The 15,000-nt window shown below is 39.1% G+C and overlaps 1 protein-coding gene across 1 annotated transcript in view; it reads left to right on the forward strand.

The window, feature by feature from the left end:
- LOC138036199 (dorsal-ventral patterning tolloid-like protein 1) overlaps positions 1-15,000 on the forward strand; it is a 61,369-nt gene that overhangs the window by 18,711 nt on the left and 27,658 nt on the right. The gene's annotated exons all lie outside the window — the stretch shown is intronic.

Here is a 15,000-nt window from a genome sequence, read left to right on the forward strand (position 1 = left end):
AATTTTGTAAGTCAGCAAACTCTTATGGGTCGTACACCTTCCAATAATACACTGCACGTCCAACATTGTTGGGAGCTGTCGCGTCTGTTTGCTACTGGCTTAAGATCGACGAAGCATCCAGTTTGCTTATTCATAATGCACTCAAGAATGTTACTTTTGATTGGACAATAGAAGTTCAATTAAAACGTTGTTTTTAACGTACTGCCATAGCAACCGTGCGAGTACAACAAAGTTCGGCAAAAGGCAATCCTGTTGCTCCTTTTTTTTTAGAAGGACCACATGAAAATTCTATGACAATAACAAAAAAAAAAAGCATTATAAACTAGTCGTTCCATGTTGGAAGGAATGTGCTGCGAGTAGCTTTCATTAAGATGAGGGTTTTTCTTAACTTCGCTGTGAGGAAGTTTCCAGAATTAAGGGGCAGTGTTAATATTAAGTCATACGAGAAACTTCTCTTATCTCTAGAATGTTCTAACGAGTTTCATATGTATTTCATCACAACCTTCAAGAATTTTCTTCCATTGTTAAAAATGGACCCTGTTGTAAACAGATATCGGTGGTTTTTGAGACCGAGAAAGTGCGTTTACGTAAGTTAGAGTACTTTGACAGTCAAATAAAGTACTTGTGAAATTGTCTTTGGTTGACTCCGTGACAACTGAACGCAGTTTAAAGAAAATTCTTTCCTCGAGAATCAATCGAGAACATTTCTAGAGAAAGTGAATTTTGTTTTGTCTGCAGAAACTCGTTTTAAAAGACTTGCATGAGTGGCTTGTCGATAAAAAGGCTGGATAAAATTAAAAACTTTGAAAAAATCTCTCGTTCCTCATCAATTCCGAACGGTTCGTGAAAGAAAGTTTTCAAATTGGGCTAGGGTTAAATCTTAGAACTTTCAAAACATCGCATAAATCACAAAATGCACGAGAAAGTTAATACGACGTTTTGTTCATTATGTTCTTTGTTACATCCATCTAGAAATCGCTGGTGATCCGAGCAATATCATTCACTCTTAGCAGTGCAAGTTATTCATGAATCGAACTGCCACCGAGCCAATGAGAAAATGAAAAACAAAGACAGCTTTGTTCCCAGGATCTCTCTTCTCCTACAAAGGAGGCAAAAAGAGAGACTCTGGGAACGAGGCTGAGACAACTTTGCAACTTTTGTTCCCAAAACTTGTCCTTTTTAAAGTGCCTCTACGACGAAAATTTTTGGTTTTCTTTTCGGATTTTTTCAACGTTAATTAAGTCAATATGTTCAAAGTAATACAATGCATTTAAATTTGGAACGATAGAAGCGAGATAAGTCGGGAAATAGGCAGCCAAAAACCGCTAAAAATCTGTCCGCCATTACTCGCATGGCATTGGGGAAGACTGCGATAATTTTGTAAGCGGTCTCCACGCAAGACTTGGCTCGTGACGTCATACGCGCATCGCTTCGTGGCGTTTGACAAAGCGAACAAGTCGATCAAGGAGTAATGTATATAATATCAGCAAAAAGCAACTCGGCGATCTCTCACATCTCATAGATGGCATAGGAAATTAGCCGCGTTTATTTTGAGCGTTGCGCGTATGACGTCAGACCCCAAGCGATCCAGCTAGACCCAACCCTTTTCCTCGCTCACGGTCATTTGCCGTTCGAGTAATGGCGGACAGCGAAAACCGAAAAACGTTACAGTAATCATACTTCCCGTGGGAATTTCGAGATAAAAATTGGCATGATACCTTTTTTATAGTACGCCTATTTTCAAAATCTAAAGAAAAAAGGACATGCAAAATTTTCATCGTAGTGGCACTTTAAAATGATGAATTTAATTACTGATAGATTCTGATAATCAATCAATCAATCATTTATTTTAACATGTTACGTCAAAGAGCTATAAAACTCGTTCAAAATACGAACGTGTATAAATAAAATCTATAATAACTACAGCCATATAATATAATTCAATATTAAAAACAACAAAAAGCCACATACTAAAAACGTGACTTGGAAAACGCTAAAACTCGATCTAAAAGCAGTTAAAAGCTACAATTGTACACTATAAGACACGTTCTAAAAAACTGAAATTCTGCAATTTACTTCTGAAGTCACTAACATCACTTGAAAGACGCACATGAGAAGGCAAACTGTTCCATAACTTAGTTAATGAATAAGTGACAGAATTCTTCTTAAATTTACAATTAAATTTAGGTAATTCCAAATTCAAGCCCTCGCCTCTTAGCCTATACGGTGTATGCCTGTATTTAAAAATGCTAGCAATATATGTGGGACCCATACCATTTAGACATTTAAAAAGAAATATTAACGCCTGATGTAAGCGCCTACAATATAAAGATGTCATGCTAGCCGCAGTGAGCAGTTTGTCGTATGACATTAACTTGTTGTGCCCGATTAATGTTCTCAAAATATAACAGTTGCCATCTTCGAGACGGTTGCGTTGACCCGTACCTATGCCTACAAACAAAGGACCACAGTATTCGAGATGAGGTAAAATAAATGCTTTATAAAGTTTTATCATTGCATCATGAGGAAGAAAACGCCTTATTCTTCTCAGAGCAGAAGCCTTGGCATAGGCTTTCTTTAGTTGATCTGATATGTGTTCTTTATAGGATAGGTCCTTGTCTAAAGTTACTCCAAGAATCTTAATAGATCGGAGAAATTCTATTTGAGCATTATTAAGAAATAAAGAATAATGATAGGCACAGGGTCCGACAGATAATGCTTGAGTCTTAGCACAATTCACTGTTAAATAGTTGGACACAAACCACGACGAAATAACCTGGAGATCCTTGTTGAAGGAAAATTCTAGAATGGTGGGAGATACATCTGACAGGTACGCAGTCGTGTCGTCAGCGTACAGCCGCAATGAGACATTAGGAACACAAAAATTCAAATCATTAATGAATATGTTGAACAACAACGGACCCAATAGTGAACCTTGAGGAACGCCAGATTTAACTGTTTTGAAGTCAGAGCATACGCCATCTAATCTGACACATTGTTGACGACCTAGCAGGTAAGTGGACATCAGTTCCAATGCACGTGTAGAAAAGCCATAGGCCTTCAACTTCGCGAGCAGAAGGCTATGGTCTATGACGTCAAACGCTTTGCTCAAGTCCACAGCGACCGCCGCTACAGCTTCCTTGTTATCAATACTGCTCCTCCAATCTTCCGTCATTTTTAGCAATGCAGTGCAGCAAGAGTGAGTTTTCATAAATCCAGATAAGTTTGAAGACAAAACGTTATGAAATGCATTCCAAGTTTGGTCGTAAATGACTTTCTCAAACACTTTAGATAGCGAAGTTAATATTGAGACAGGGCGGTAGTTTGCTTTGTCTGTGTCAACACCCCGTTTAAAGACAGGAGTAAGGCGCGCTTGCTTCCATTCAGACGGCAATGAACGATTCAGGATACAGAAGTTGATCAAATTTGTCACCTTTTCGGCAAGTACTGGGGATCCCAAACGCAAGATTCGTGGTGAAATGCCGTCTACCCCAACTGCCTTTCTCGGATTAAGGTTATCTAAAATGTTACAGATATATGAGGTACTGACTGGGGAGTAATTAAACTCGCTTGAGAAACGAACATTGCTTATTGCCCTTATACTCGGATGGTCAGTGTAGTCAGTGTCAGATCTATGATGCCCTAGCTGGATAACATTGGCAAAGTAATCATTAAAGACTTCGGCCACACGCCCAGGGTCGGAAACAACGCCACTGTCCTCAACGAGGATTACGCCTTGTATGTTTTTACATGAACTAGTTGGCAAAAGGGGCTTCATTTTCCTCCAAAATTTGCCCGGATGTTTAGCACTCAAGGAGGTGTCACAGCAGAACCTTTTCACAGCATTGCGCTTTAGCGACGTAACTTTGTTACCTTGCCGCTTATAGTCATCTCAAGAAGTAGATGTAGGATGTCGCTTGTGGCACTTGAATAATTTATTTCGGTGCGAAATTTCACGCAGCAGATCAGGTGATATCCATGGTAACTGGTCGCCTCGAATCCACTTTTTCTTTAGGGGCACGTGCTGGTCAAGAACATCTTTGAAAAGTGCTCGCCAATGAGCCCATACATCATCGGCATTGTCGAATGTGTAGGCCGAAGACCATGGGACCCTTTTTAAGTCAGCCAAAAAGTCAGGCAATTTAAAATTCTTCATACTCCTAAACTCGATCAAGCGCGGCTTTGGCCTTGAATTCATATTTTTTCGCACTGTAAAGATCGCTCAGTCCACGGTGTAAAGAGCCACTTGTAGCATAACGTTCCGCATGACTAGTTAACAAAACATCGATGAGACTTTTAGATGTTTTAGTTAATCTTGTCGGATTATCGATTCGGTTTGAGAGACAGAATCGATTACAAAAGTCAACCAGCCTTGTATCAGGAAAACGGCTTTCTTCTCTATTCTCATACATGTCCATATTGAAGTCTCCAAGTAAAAGCAGTTCCCTTCTTCTGGTGTCATACATATTTTCGACAGCTGTTGATAGGGAAGCGAGAAAGTCAGATTCCTTGCACTTAGTTGGACTTCTGTAACAACCACGCACTAGAAAACGACTGTTATTGGAGCCCTTGACATCCAAACAAACGGATTCAATATCGCTACTTTCAAGTTTTAAGCGTCAATATGCCGAGAGGTCATTCCTGATGTAGGCAAGCAGACCTCGAGCCCCCTTCTTACGATCTTTCCAAATGGTGCGAAATCCTGGGTGTGAAACCAAGTGCAAAGAGACAGTACTGTCAATCTTTGTTTCGGCTAGAAACAGAATATCAAACATCTTTCTATTTAGCAACTCTTTGACCTCATCGATTTTGTTAATCACGCTGTTAATGTTTAAGTAACCGATCTTGATATTGAACTTATAGTAGCCACTTATGTTCGATTCGTACCAATCCAAAGAGTCGCTATCATTGTCTTCAAGATCGTCATACTGGCTGCTTCTCCTACTTCTATTTAGCTCGGTATCCAAATCAAAAAAGGAATCAGGAATCAGATAGCGGCGGATAATGAGCTCCTTCAGGCTTAAGACGACATTTAGGGGAGTTTCCAACTTTTAACGTCGATTTCTTTTGCAGGATAGTGATCACATGGTACAAAAACCGCCATACTGTAACTCAAATTGCGCACTGGGACATCTAAAACAAAGAAAATTTAGATTAGTTGCTTTGTTTTAGATGTCCCAGTGGGCAATTTGCGTTCCAGTATGGCGGCTTTTGTACCATGTGATTACTATCCTGCAAAAGGCCCATTACTTTTAAAGATTGGGACTGACTAAAATCAAGAGTCCATTAGACAAAAGTAAGAATCTAGTGTCAGGTTTGTCCCCAACAGCGTCAGAAATTCAAACCTCCTGGTGTTAAGATTCTTTTTGTACTGTATTTGCATTATAACGTAGCATTCACATTTAAATGATATTGAAATACTTGAAAGAAAATGTTTTATTCCCAAAGGTTGAATTGAGTACAACATTCAGTTAGACGATTTGGTCTTTTGTCTATACACTTTTTCCCAAAATGGCCGCCATTTTAGTATTCTTTTGTTTGATTGCAAATTGGCCCATCTGGCCTCGTTCAAGGTAAAATATTCTTTTGAATTTTGGGCTTGAAAGCGAGGCCAAAAGGGTCAATTTGCAATCAAACAAAAGAATACTAAAATGGCGGCCATTTTGGAATAAGGTTTATTTTCTCGCAAAACTTTGTTTAAAAGTAGACGCTTTTATTCATTTATTTATTTATTTATTTATTTATTTATTCATTTATTTATTTTTCAATTTTTTTAACTTTTCTGACGCTGATGGGGACTAGGCCAATTTTGGTAAATCTTAGGCCCTGTTCATACGTCGCATTAGAGACGAATTTAATTCCAGCAATTTTCTTCGACAGTAAAGCGACGTATAAAACGAACTGAATTGCTCCTGTTAAATTATATTCGTCCAGACGTTTTATCCGTGTGCCCCAGACGGATACAACGTCTGAAATGCGTGTCGGTTGTATACGTCGCTTTTCAGTCGCGTCCAAGTAAATGCATACATTATTTTTCGACGACATAAATTATTCCACCAGCTAATTTTGAGCCCACGCTCACAGTTTTCACGTGCATGGCATTCGTGAGGGGAGAAGAGTTCCCGCGAAAATAGAAAACATGGCGACTGCTGGAGCCCTTTTCCGAAAAACGTTGAGTCAGACTTGTTGGTCATGCGAGGCTAAAACGAAATACAGTTGTATTTCATGTGACAGACCTGTATGTGTTCGTTTGGAATGCTCTGTGGCTGAACTGGATGAAGAGGCGGAGGGATGGGAGCCGGGAAAGCGAGTTGGGTACTGTCTTCTTTGTGCAAGAATTTATATACGAACATCCACTCCTCGTAGCCCAGAAGCATCTATCTCGGCAAATTTGGTAGATGAAACATCTTCGCGATCAAAACTGAATGATCAAGGTTCAGATTTAAGCAGTGACAGCGAGGAAAAGGAGCCACAAGTCCCCAACAAAAAACGCAGAAAGCAGAATGTAGATGGTCATAGCGAGAGCCCCGAGGAAACCGCGGTAAAAGGGAAGAAGCGTGGTAGAAAAGCAACGTGGTTGGAGATCCAGGTGACTGACATGGTAAACATAATCGTCAATGGCGAGAACATTCTTAGGAAGCTGGTTTTCACGAACACCAAGAAAGCATACAACACTGAGGCTTATCAGTCTAGTAAAATCACGTGATTCATGTCAGCCTGAGCAAGCTCGTGAACCTTCAGCCAATGAGAGTAGTGCCAAAGAAATTATCGAGCATGGGAGCAGTGATTGCAGTCCCGTCGAAGATAGTACAAAGGAGCCCCCTGAGAAGAGCATGTTTGTACCAGTTAAGAGAAAGGGTAGAAAACATAAATCAGACCAAATTGCATCAACTGTAGATTTAATAAGATCTGTAATTGAAAATGACCCAACAAAACAGCTCTTGGAAAGCATTCATGAGGAGATGAAACTAGCAAGAGAACAAGAGAAAAGGTATTTGGACATACTGTTGGGTTCAGGTCAGCAACCCTTCCAACAGTATCAACATCATGGTGCATATAGCAGCACACCTATGTTTTCCAACAATGGTGTGCCTGGAAACCAAACTCAGACAGGGATTATGTACCCCCCTGAGACTGCTGATGGTTTCACTCAATACTTTTATTGACTCTGGTTTTCTGACATTTGCATGTTTGAGAATCTGTTGAACAAAAACTGCAAGATCCATTTTTTTGTTGCATTTTCTACTTGGTTTAGGCTTATTTTGATAATAAGCTTCTCATGAAAACAGTGGTTTTGGAGAGTAAATACTCCCTAAACAACATTGGAAGTCTTTGTTCATATGTTTCTGTTGCAAAGTTGACATTTTAAAGAACTCAAAATAGTTATAAAGCTACAATAAAGTTTGGCTAACATACAGTGTACCCATGTTTGTTTCCTAAGTCCTTGTCAAATGGTAGACATGTCGTAGGTAAAATCTGTTCTCAGGTTAAACTGGAGTTTCCTTTGTTTCTCATCCCAAATTATTCATGATCATGAGTAATTAGAGTTAGGAGACAAAGGAAATTCTGACTCAACCTAGGTTAAAAACGGGTTTACATATAAGAACAGGTTTAATCTACAACAGACACACCATACCAACTGTCATGATTTTACTGTCATTGCTTTCAGAATTTTTTTGTTTGTGAAGCCACACACTATTTATTCATCAAAGTATAATCACCCTTACTCAGAAGTCCCATGGAACAATTCCTCATACAGGTTGTTAATAATATGCTTAAGGGTAATATGCTTAAAGTGTTTGTACATTATTTCACCCTAAATTGAAAATTCAACTTTCAAAAATACCATAATTTTTTTGCCCTTCCCATATTAACGATTGCCTCGCAGACTTCCCCAACAATGACACGGATAGTTGCTAGCCCAACGCCAAACAATTCTGCTATTGTGTACAGGTAATCACCACTCCCAAGGCGATAAAGACATATTGCTAATCTGCACTCCGGAGAAATTGGCATTTCAGTCAGCTGATCCTTTGTGATATCCTGCCTGATATTCTCTAGTATATAGCAAAACGTTTGGCGCGTCACACGAAAGGTTTTCTTGAATCTTGAATTGTCATAAGTTGAGCACACCATTTCCCACCACCCAGCATTTCTCTCACACCTTCGGATACTACGTAAACGTTCCTCTTCTTTCCCACTTGCTGCAGTAATAAACATAATAAAGCTAGCAGTCGAAGCCTGAATTTTCGTCTTACTGCTACAAGTGTTGCCATCTGAAAAGACAAATTCCTACGCCTTCGCCTCGCCAGAGCAATCTTTAGCGTTACTGCCTCTCTGAACGCCACCAAGGTTTTTTGGAAGTTCTCCGCTGATAAAAGTCAATGCAGGCACAAAACGACATCGAAAATTATATTCGACGTCTAAAATGAACTGACTTTCAATTTCGTCTCCCAGACGAAAAAAATCATCAATTAAATACGTGTCATTAAATGCGACGTATAAACAGGGCCTTACTCCTGGGTGATGGACGTCTTTTGCTAAAATTGTATTTGAACGATTAAATTGTGCGATTTTTAAATGGATAAAATAACGTTGTAATTGAACGTCGTGTCGTGCTATCTTGGTCTGAAATCATTCTTGTGATTTGAAATCGAACTCCCGCTGTGCGCTTGTTCGCTTTTGAAAATTAACAACATTGCTCCATCGGTGAGTTTCTATAACCTACTTATGCATTCGTCATTGACCAATCAGAAACGTGATATTTTTGTAATAAATTAAGATACATACTATGACACACACACACACATACATGGAAAGCATAGATTATAAACATGCAAGAGAAACTTTTATAAAAGAGAAAATTGCATAAAAATCTACAAAAAAAATCATAATTTATGTGCTGCCAATAATTATTTCGATACAAACCATGCAAGCACTTATGTCCAGCTAAGCAGGAAAGTCATGCAACTTTAAGGTTCTTAAACCTTGTGATTTGGAGCTGCTTTGATAAAAACTTTGAGATACCTAGGTCTCTTTGGTCCTTTGAAATGATGAAGGTTTCTTAAATTAGTTTTTTTTTTCGTCGTGACACTATAGCTAACGAACAATATCTCGCTGGTCAAGTGTCTTTGTGATCTTCCTCAAGCAAAGCTTGATGGGAATGCAAGAGAACGCACTTACTTGGTGTTAATGTCCGGAAAGGAAGGGAATCTCTAGTTTCAAAGGAAAGATGTGTGGTTAAAGGTCTTGCCCGGCAAGTGTCAGGACACTTCGCCCTCCAGGACAATATGTCGTGACTATTCTCCCCCTCAAGTCAATAGACAATGTTCTGAATCTTAAATCGTGGTAGTTAAACTACAATAAAAATCAGAGTTTAGATTTAAATCGGCAAACTGTAAACTTCGCTTTATACCTTAAAACTCAGTTGACCTAATCATCTGACGATAGGGACGACAAGTCCGGAGCGAATCGTCCAGGTGGGAGAATTTGCACTTGGCGTCAAGAGATATGCCTAACGCAGTGGATTGAGCACAATTATTTGTTTACGTCTTTACAGTTTGTCCCAATGGAATCGCTAACATAACAGGACAGACCAGTGGTGAACTTGAGTACCCAATGGCCGGTACATACGGTATAAAAGAGACAAAATGTTGGAGAATTGAAATTCCCAAGCCATACGATCGTATCGGGATAACCCTCCACCGGTAAGCTTAGTAAGCAGATAATAATAATCATCATCATCATCATCATAATACAGTCTCTTTTGTTTTATTCCCCTTACCTTCGTAACCAAGCTAGAATTTTAACATATCGAAATTGGTCAATTCCTCTTTCGCCCGCCGCCATACTGAATATTAATAATTGTGACGTGTTACGACTGCCACATTGCTCTTGGTGTCAAAACTATAATTTTGTTACAGTTATTCAAAAAGGTGGCGAATGGAAAAATTGAAAACGAGCTATTTTAAAAATCGAATCACACTTAAATTTTGGAAGTTTTCAAGCAAATTTGATTGAAATATTTTTAGCCGGTACAAACTTCTTTCGTAGGAGTGGAAGTCGTTTAATAAAATTCCCATTTCACGAGGTACTGGTAGAAATCAAGCATGGTCTTTCAGTTCGACAAACAAAGAAACCACAATTTCATTTTCAAAGAATTTTAATGCATTCTTTTAAAATGACCCGTTATTCTTAGATTTTCAGTTAGACATCTCTTACATGATGTCCAAAAGAACTTAACCAAGATGGGTGTCTAATAGTTGGAATTTCTGGCCTAGGTTTTAGACCAAAGAAAAATAAATTGATGCAAATTCAATTCCACTTACATTGAATATTATTGCCCACCCCGCAAAGATTTCGGGCTATCATGGTACGATTTCCCTGTCTTTTTACAGCGGTTATCAGTCACACGCGACATTTTTTCATATTTGTGGTTTTGAAAGAAGTTTATTGCAATCTTTTAAAATCGCCCATTATTCTTAAGTTTTTAGGTAAATCTCTAACACGATGTTAAAAAAAAGAAACTTGACCTAAACGTCTCTTCTCACCGAGGTTTTAGGCCCTGTTTACTAGGAGGGAGCTTTACCCTATTGCCAGGGTTACCCTAGCACTTAAACTTCTTTTTTTGAGCAATGTGTTTACAGGCAGATAGGGTTACCATGGTGCCAGGGTAACCCTATCTGAGCGCTAGGGTTACTCTAGCGCCAGGGTAACCCTACCTGACTTCTAAACGCTCTGCTAGGGATAACTCGGACAATTTTTTGCTGATTTCTAGCCGGGTGCGGTTACCAATGTCAATTAGAGCTGTCCCGGGTAATAGGGTAACCCTACCTGTCTAATTTTGCTTGTAAGCCCGAGGTATCTTTGATCCTTCTTCTAGGGCAACCCTAGCAGTAGGGTTAGCCTCTCTCCTTGTAGACAGAACCTCAGACCAAATGATGCAAATTCAATTCCAGTTACTTTGAAGTATATTGACCACTAAGCAGAATTTTCAGGTTCTCCTGTTCCCATTTCCATGATTTCCACGAATCAGATCTAGAATAAACACCGGAAAGCAAACTATGTCTTCTGTCTTTTAGCATAATATACCTACAAATTTTCAGCAACAAATTTGTTTTGCTGGGAAAACCAGGGTACAAAATAGAATTACTCCGAATGAAACAAATTGTTGGCGTGAAGATTGTTTTTTTAGCAATAATTATCTGGAAAAACCAAGTCAAACACCGGTTTGAAAAAAAGTGTCTTTTTTTACCTTTGAAAACGTCCAGGCCAAATTTGTTGCCCTCTTTGTATTCACTGGTGCAGCATCATCTTGTACTCTCAATATTTCCGATTCAGAAATGTTAGCGAAACGCGTGTTCAAGCCGTCCATTTTCTTTTGTTTTGGATTACCCGTTCTTGACTTGTTAAGGAGTGAATAAGTATAGGAAATCGTATGAATGCAAGTGCATTTTGTGATTTATGGGCACGAGCTAGTGATCGATGCTTTGAAAGTTCTCAAAATTCCACGAGGCGAGTCAAATCCGTTCTCAGGTTGACTCCATTTTGACCTAGGTTAAATTGGTGATCCTCTGCATTCATTTAACCTACAGGTTGAATATGCACTCTACCTAGACAGTAAAGCAGCTATCAACCTCCCAAAAAGTATTAAAAACATCTCATCTCGTATCATATTATCGGTATCTGTGTTCATACACTTATCCTTTCAGTCTGAGCACCACAACATAGTAGGGGAAGAAAGAACTGTACTATGCACTTACCGGTACCACATCTATAGTCCTGTGTCTTCACTACAACACTACAACGATGAACGTACTAAACCGGCAACACCGTTCTTTTCGTTATTTACTTATGTCTAATAAGTCAATTAATATCCATGTTTAACAACCAAAACTAAAATTTCTTCAATTAGTCTGAATGTGTACCTAGGTAAAATGTGGATCACAAATTTAACGTAGATAAAAACGGATTCAGCCTGAGAACGGATTTTACAGGCAATATATATAATAAATACTAGACCCTCCGTGAGGGTACACTGGGCTGCCTTTGGTACGTGCAGCGTTCCAGGCAATTTTTTTCAAGTTGGGGTTTGTAGCCGATATAACGTGCGCTCTGATTGGCTAATTGTGACTGGCCCACGGGCCGATTACGGGCTTGCAAAAACAAAGCAAAAGGTAATTAAAAAACCATATAATAAACTACTTACTAACCGAGCTAGCTCGAGCCATACTGGGGAATATTGGCCCTGGGTCGTTTTTGTACACGACCTCGGGCCAATATTTCCCTGGCAGTACGGCCCTCGCGCTCGGTTAGTAAGAAGTTATTAAGGGGTCACCCAGAAGTCATACCAGCAGGGGCCCTTTGGCTCACAGGTCCTCACACGTTCGTACGACGAAACAGATCCTTTTCTGAGGTTAAACTGAACCTGGCTACCGGCCTAACTCTTATTCCTTATTTCCCAACAGCTATAAAACCTCGGTAAAGCAGCCATCGCCAAAAAATGTTTTTTTTTTCTAAAAAAATATTTAAAGTTAGGGGGAAAAAATACATCTTTTTAAAGCTAAGAAAATAAGTTTTCCAACAGCATATAACTTAATTACAGACAACTGAAACATTTTATAAAAGCGAAAGTTGAACGAAAAAATTTAAGAAAAGTAACAGTAAAAAATGTTTTCTAGGCAAAATTTGGTCATTTTAGCCTTGATTACGAATTTTTGGATGCAAAACTAAAATTTTCTGCAATTTATCTGCTTTCTTGGACATAAATTCGACCGAAAACTGATGAGGCACGAATATTTTTAGATTTTTAGGAATAATAGATAACGTGGATTCAATGCGTAATGTGATAATGCGATAAAAGTGTCAAATTTGCGACCCATTGCTAACGGCAACGGAAGCGATCGCATTACGAATAATTAACCTCTGTTGCCAAAAACCACCCAGATAACCGGTCAGTGTAAAACGCAGACTGCAGACTGCAGACCAGGGATAAAATGCAGACAGAGGGTAAAATGCAGACTGCAGGTTAATAAAATAATAATGAAAAAAGAGTTATAAGAGTGTTAGTAGCCGTTTGTACTTTCACACTGAAACCCCAACACAGCTCCCATCGCTTTGGTTGCCCCACCGCATGTTTTAAATCCGGATTTTCATCGAACTCTGTAAGAATTGAAGCTGTTTGAATCCTTGTTGTTGTTGGGAAAAGGATAGTTTCGTTAAGTGAGTTGCTTTTAGGCAAAGAAGTCACCACCCCGTAATTCAACTGTCCATTTTGCTGCACTGAACAAAGTAATCGAGTAATTACCCAATAACTCAATGTATTTTGACACGCTACAATACCAATTAACAAAGACAGAGATAACGTGGATTTTGCAACCATTTAACGTTTCCATTCAGTCGGCTTAAGCTAGTATGACTGAGGTGTAAAAATTTCTTATTAGGATCCTTTCATTCGCTTTCGTGTACGTTATGTTTATCCTTTAGTTCACAAGTTCGTTTGTTTTGCATCTGGAAGATGTAATTTTCAATTATAACCTCTCCCTAGGGGTTATCACGCATAGCTTAACCAATGAAATCCCCGCGTCCTAATTGCTCGGAATACATGAAATTCTTTGTGCATTTCGTTGCACCGAAAAAAGACAACCGAGATTATTCAGGTATTCGAAGTAATAATTGTTGGTTTTTCGATCGATTTCCCTCGATGTACCGGTGTGACAAATAATTTGGAACATTGCAATGCATCTGGAAGCGCAAAAACAAAGCACAGATGATTTCAACGCGTACAATCGCATCCCCAAAAGGTGCAGCGAACTGCATTCATGATAATGCGAGTTGTTGACAGATGTAAAACAGGATTGTAATTCAAACAATCTTTATTTTATCCTTATGACTCGTTTTTTTAGTATTAATATTTATTTTACCCTCAGTCTGCATTTTACCCCCGGTCTGCAGTCTGCAGTGTGCAGTCTGCGTTTTACACTGACCGCCTAAATAACCGATTTTTCGACGGAAAATTCATGCCAGAGGATAAAACTATTCACTGGACATGTAATAAAGGTAAATATGTTTGAGCGAAAGCGAAAACAAGCGAATATTTTGACGGAAAACACAATAATGTGAGATCAAAGGAACATGTGGTGAATACACGCAATTGCGGCATCGCTTCGACAATAATCTTACCTTTTCAGCGCTTTTAACGCTTGAAATTCCATTCAATCCACCTGGTCTAGTCTTTGAATTCACTATTATCGCTGCCCTGCGAATCTTCTGTGTTCTACATAACAGCACACTTGGTAAAAGACGGCTCGACGGGCGACAGATTGTTGTCGATGTTGTCGCCTGTCTTGTTCAGTATCCAATTGATTTGCCATTATTGAGCTTCATAAGGGTATATTTTGTTCAAAGATCCACTAAAACGCCATTCGCGCTACTTAACAATTATTCCATGAGCGCGCGTTGGATATGAGATGGTAAATAGCCAACGAGGCGCGTAGCGCCGAGTTGGCTATAACCAGTCTCATATCCAACAAGCGCGAATGGAATAATTGTTTTATTAAATTCCTTAAACTCCAAAAATTTGGAAGTACGCAATACGAACGGAAAAAGCGAGCAAATCCGAGCGAAATCGAAAAAACTTGATGAGAACTGATGCGATGTTGTGTAATACCTTGTTGTCAGACAGACGCAGGCTCATCACAAAAACATTTCTTGTCTTTTCGCGTACTTCTAAACGTCGGAATTGATCCAAACTTTCCACAAAAAAGTCTTTTTTTCTCCTTTTTGGCTTTATTCAAAGGGTAATTTCGCATTCCGGCGAAAACATTTTTAGTTTAGCAACGCTTAACGCAATCATTTACCATATAAGGTCAAACCAAGGTATATGAGCTGATAACCGAGATTGAGTGAACCAATCAGAGCACGCGAAATGCATTATCCGAGGTTGAGAATTTTATAAATGACTTTCGACGCCATTGCCGGTTGAGTTAATCGTTATAATGT

Source organism: Montipora capricornis, unplaced genomic scaffold (genome assembly GCF_036669925.1).
Source record: "Montipora capricornis isolate CH-2021 unplaced genomic scaffold, ASM3666992v2 scaffold_467, whole genome shotgun sequence".
Classification (NCBI taxonomy): domain Eukaryota; kingdom Metazoa; phylum Cnidaria; class Anthozoa; order Scleractinia; family Acroporidae; genus Montipora; species Montipora capricornis.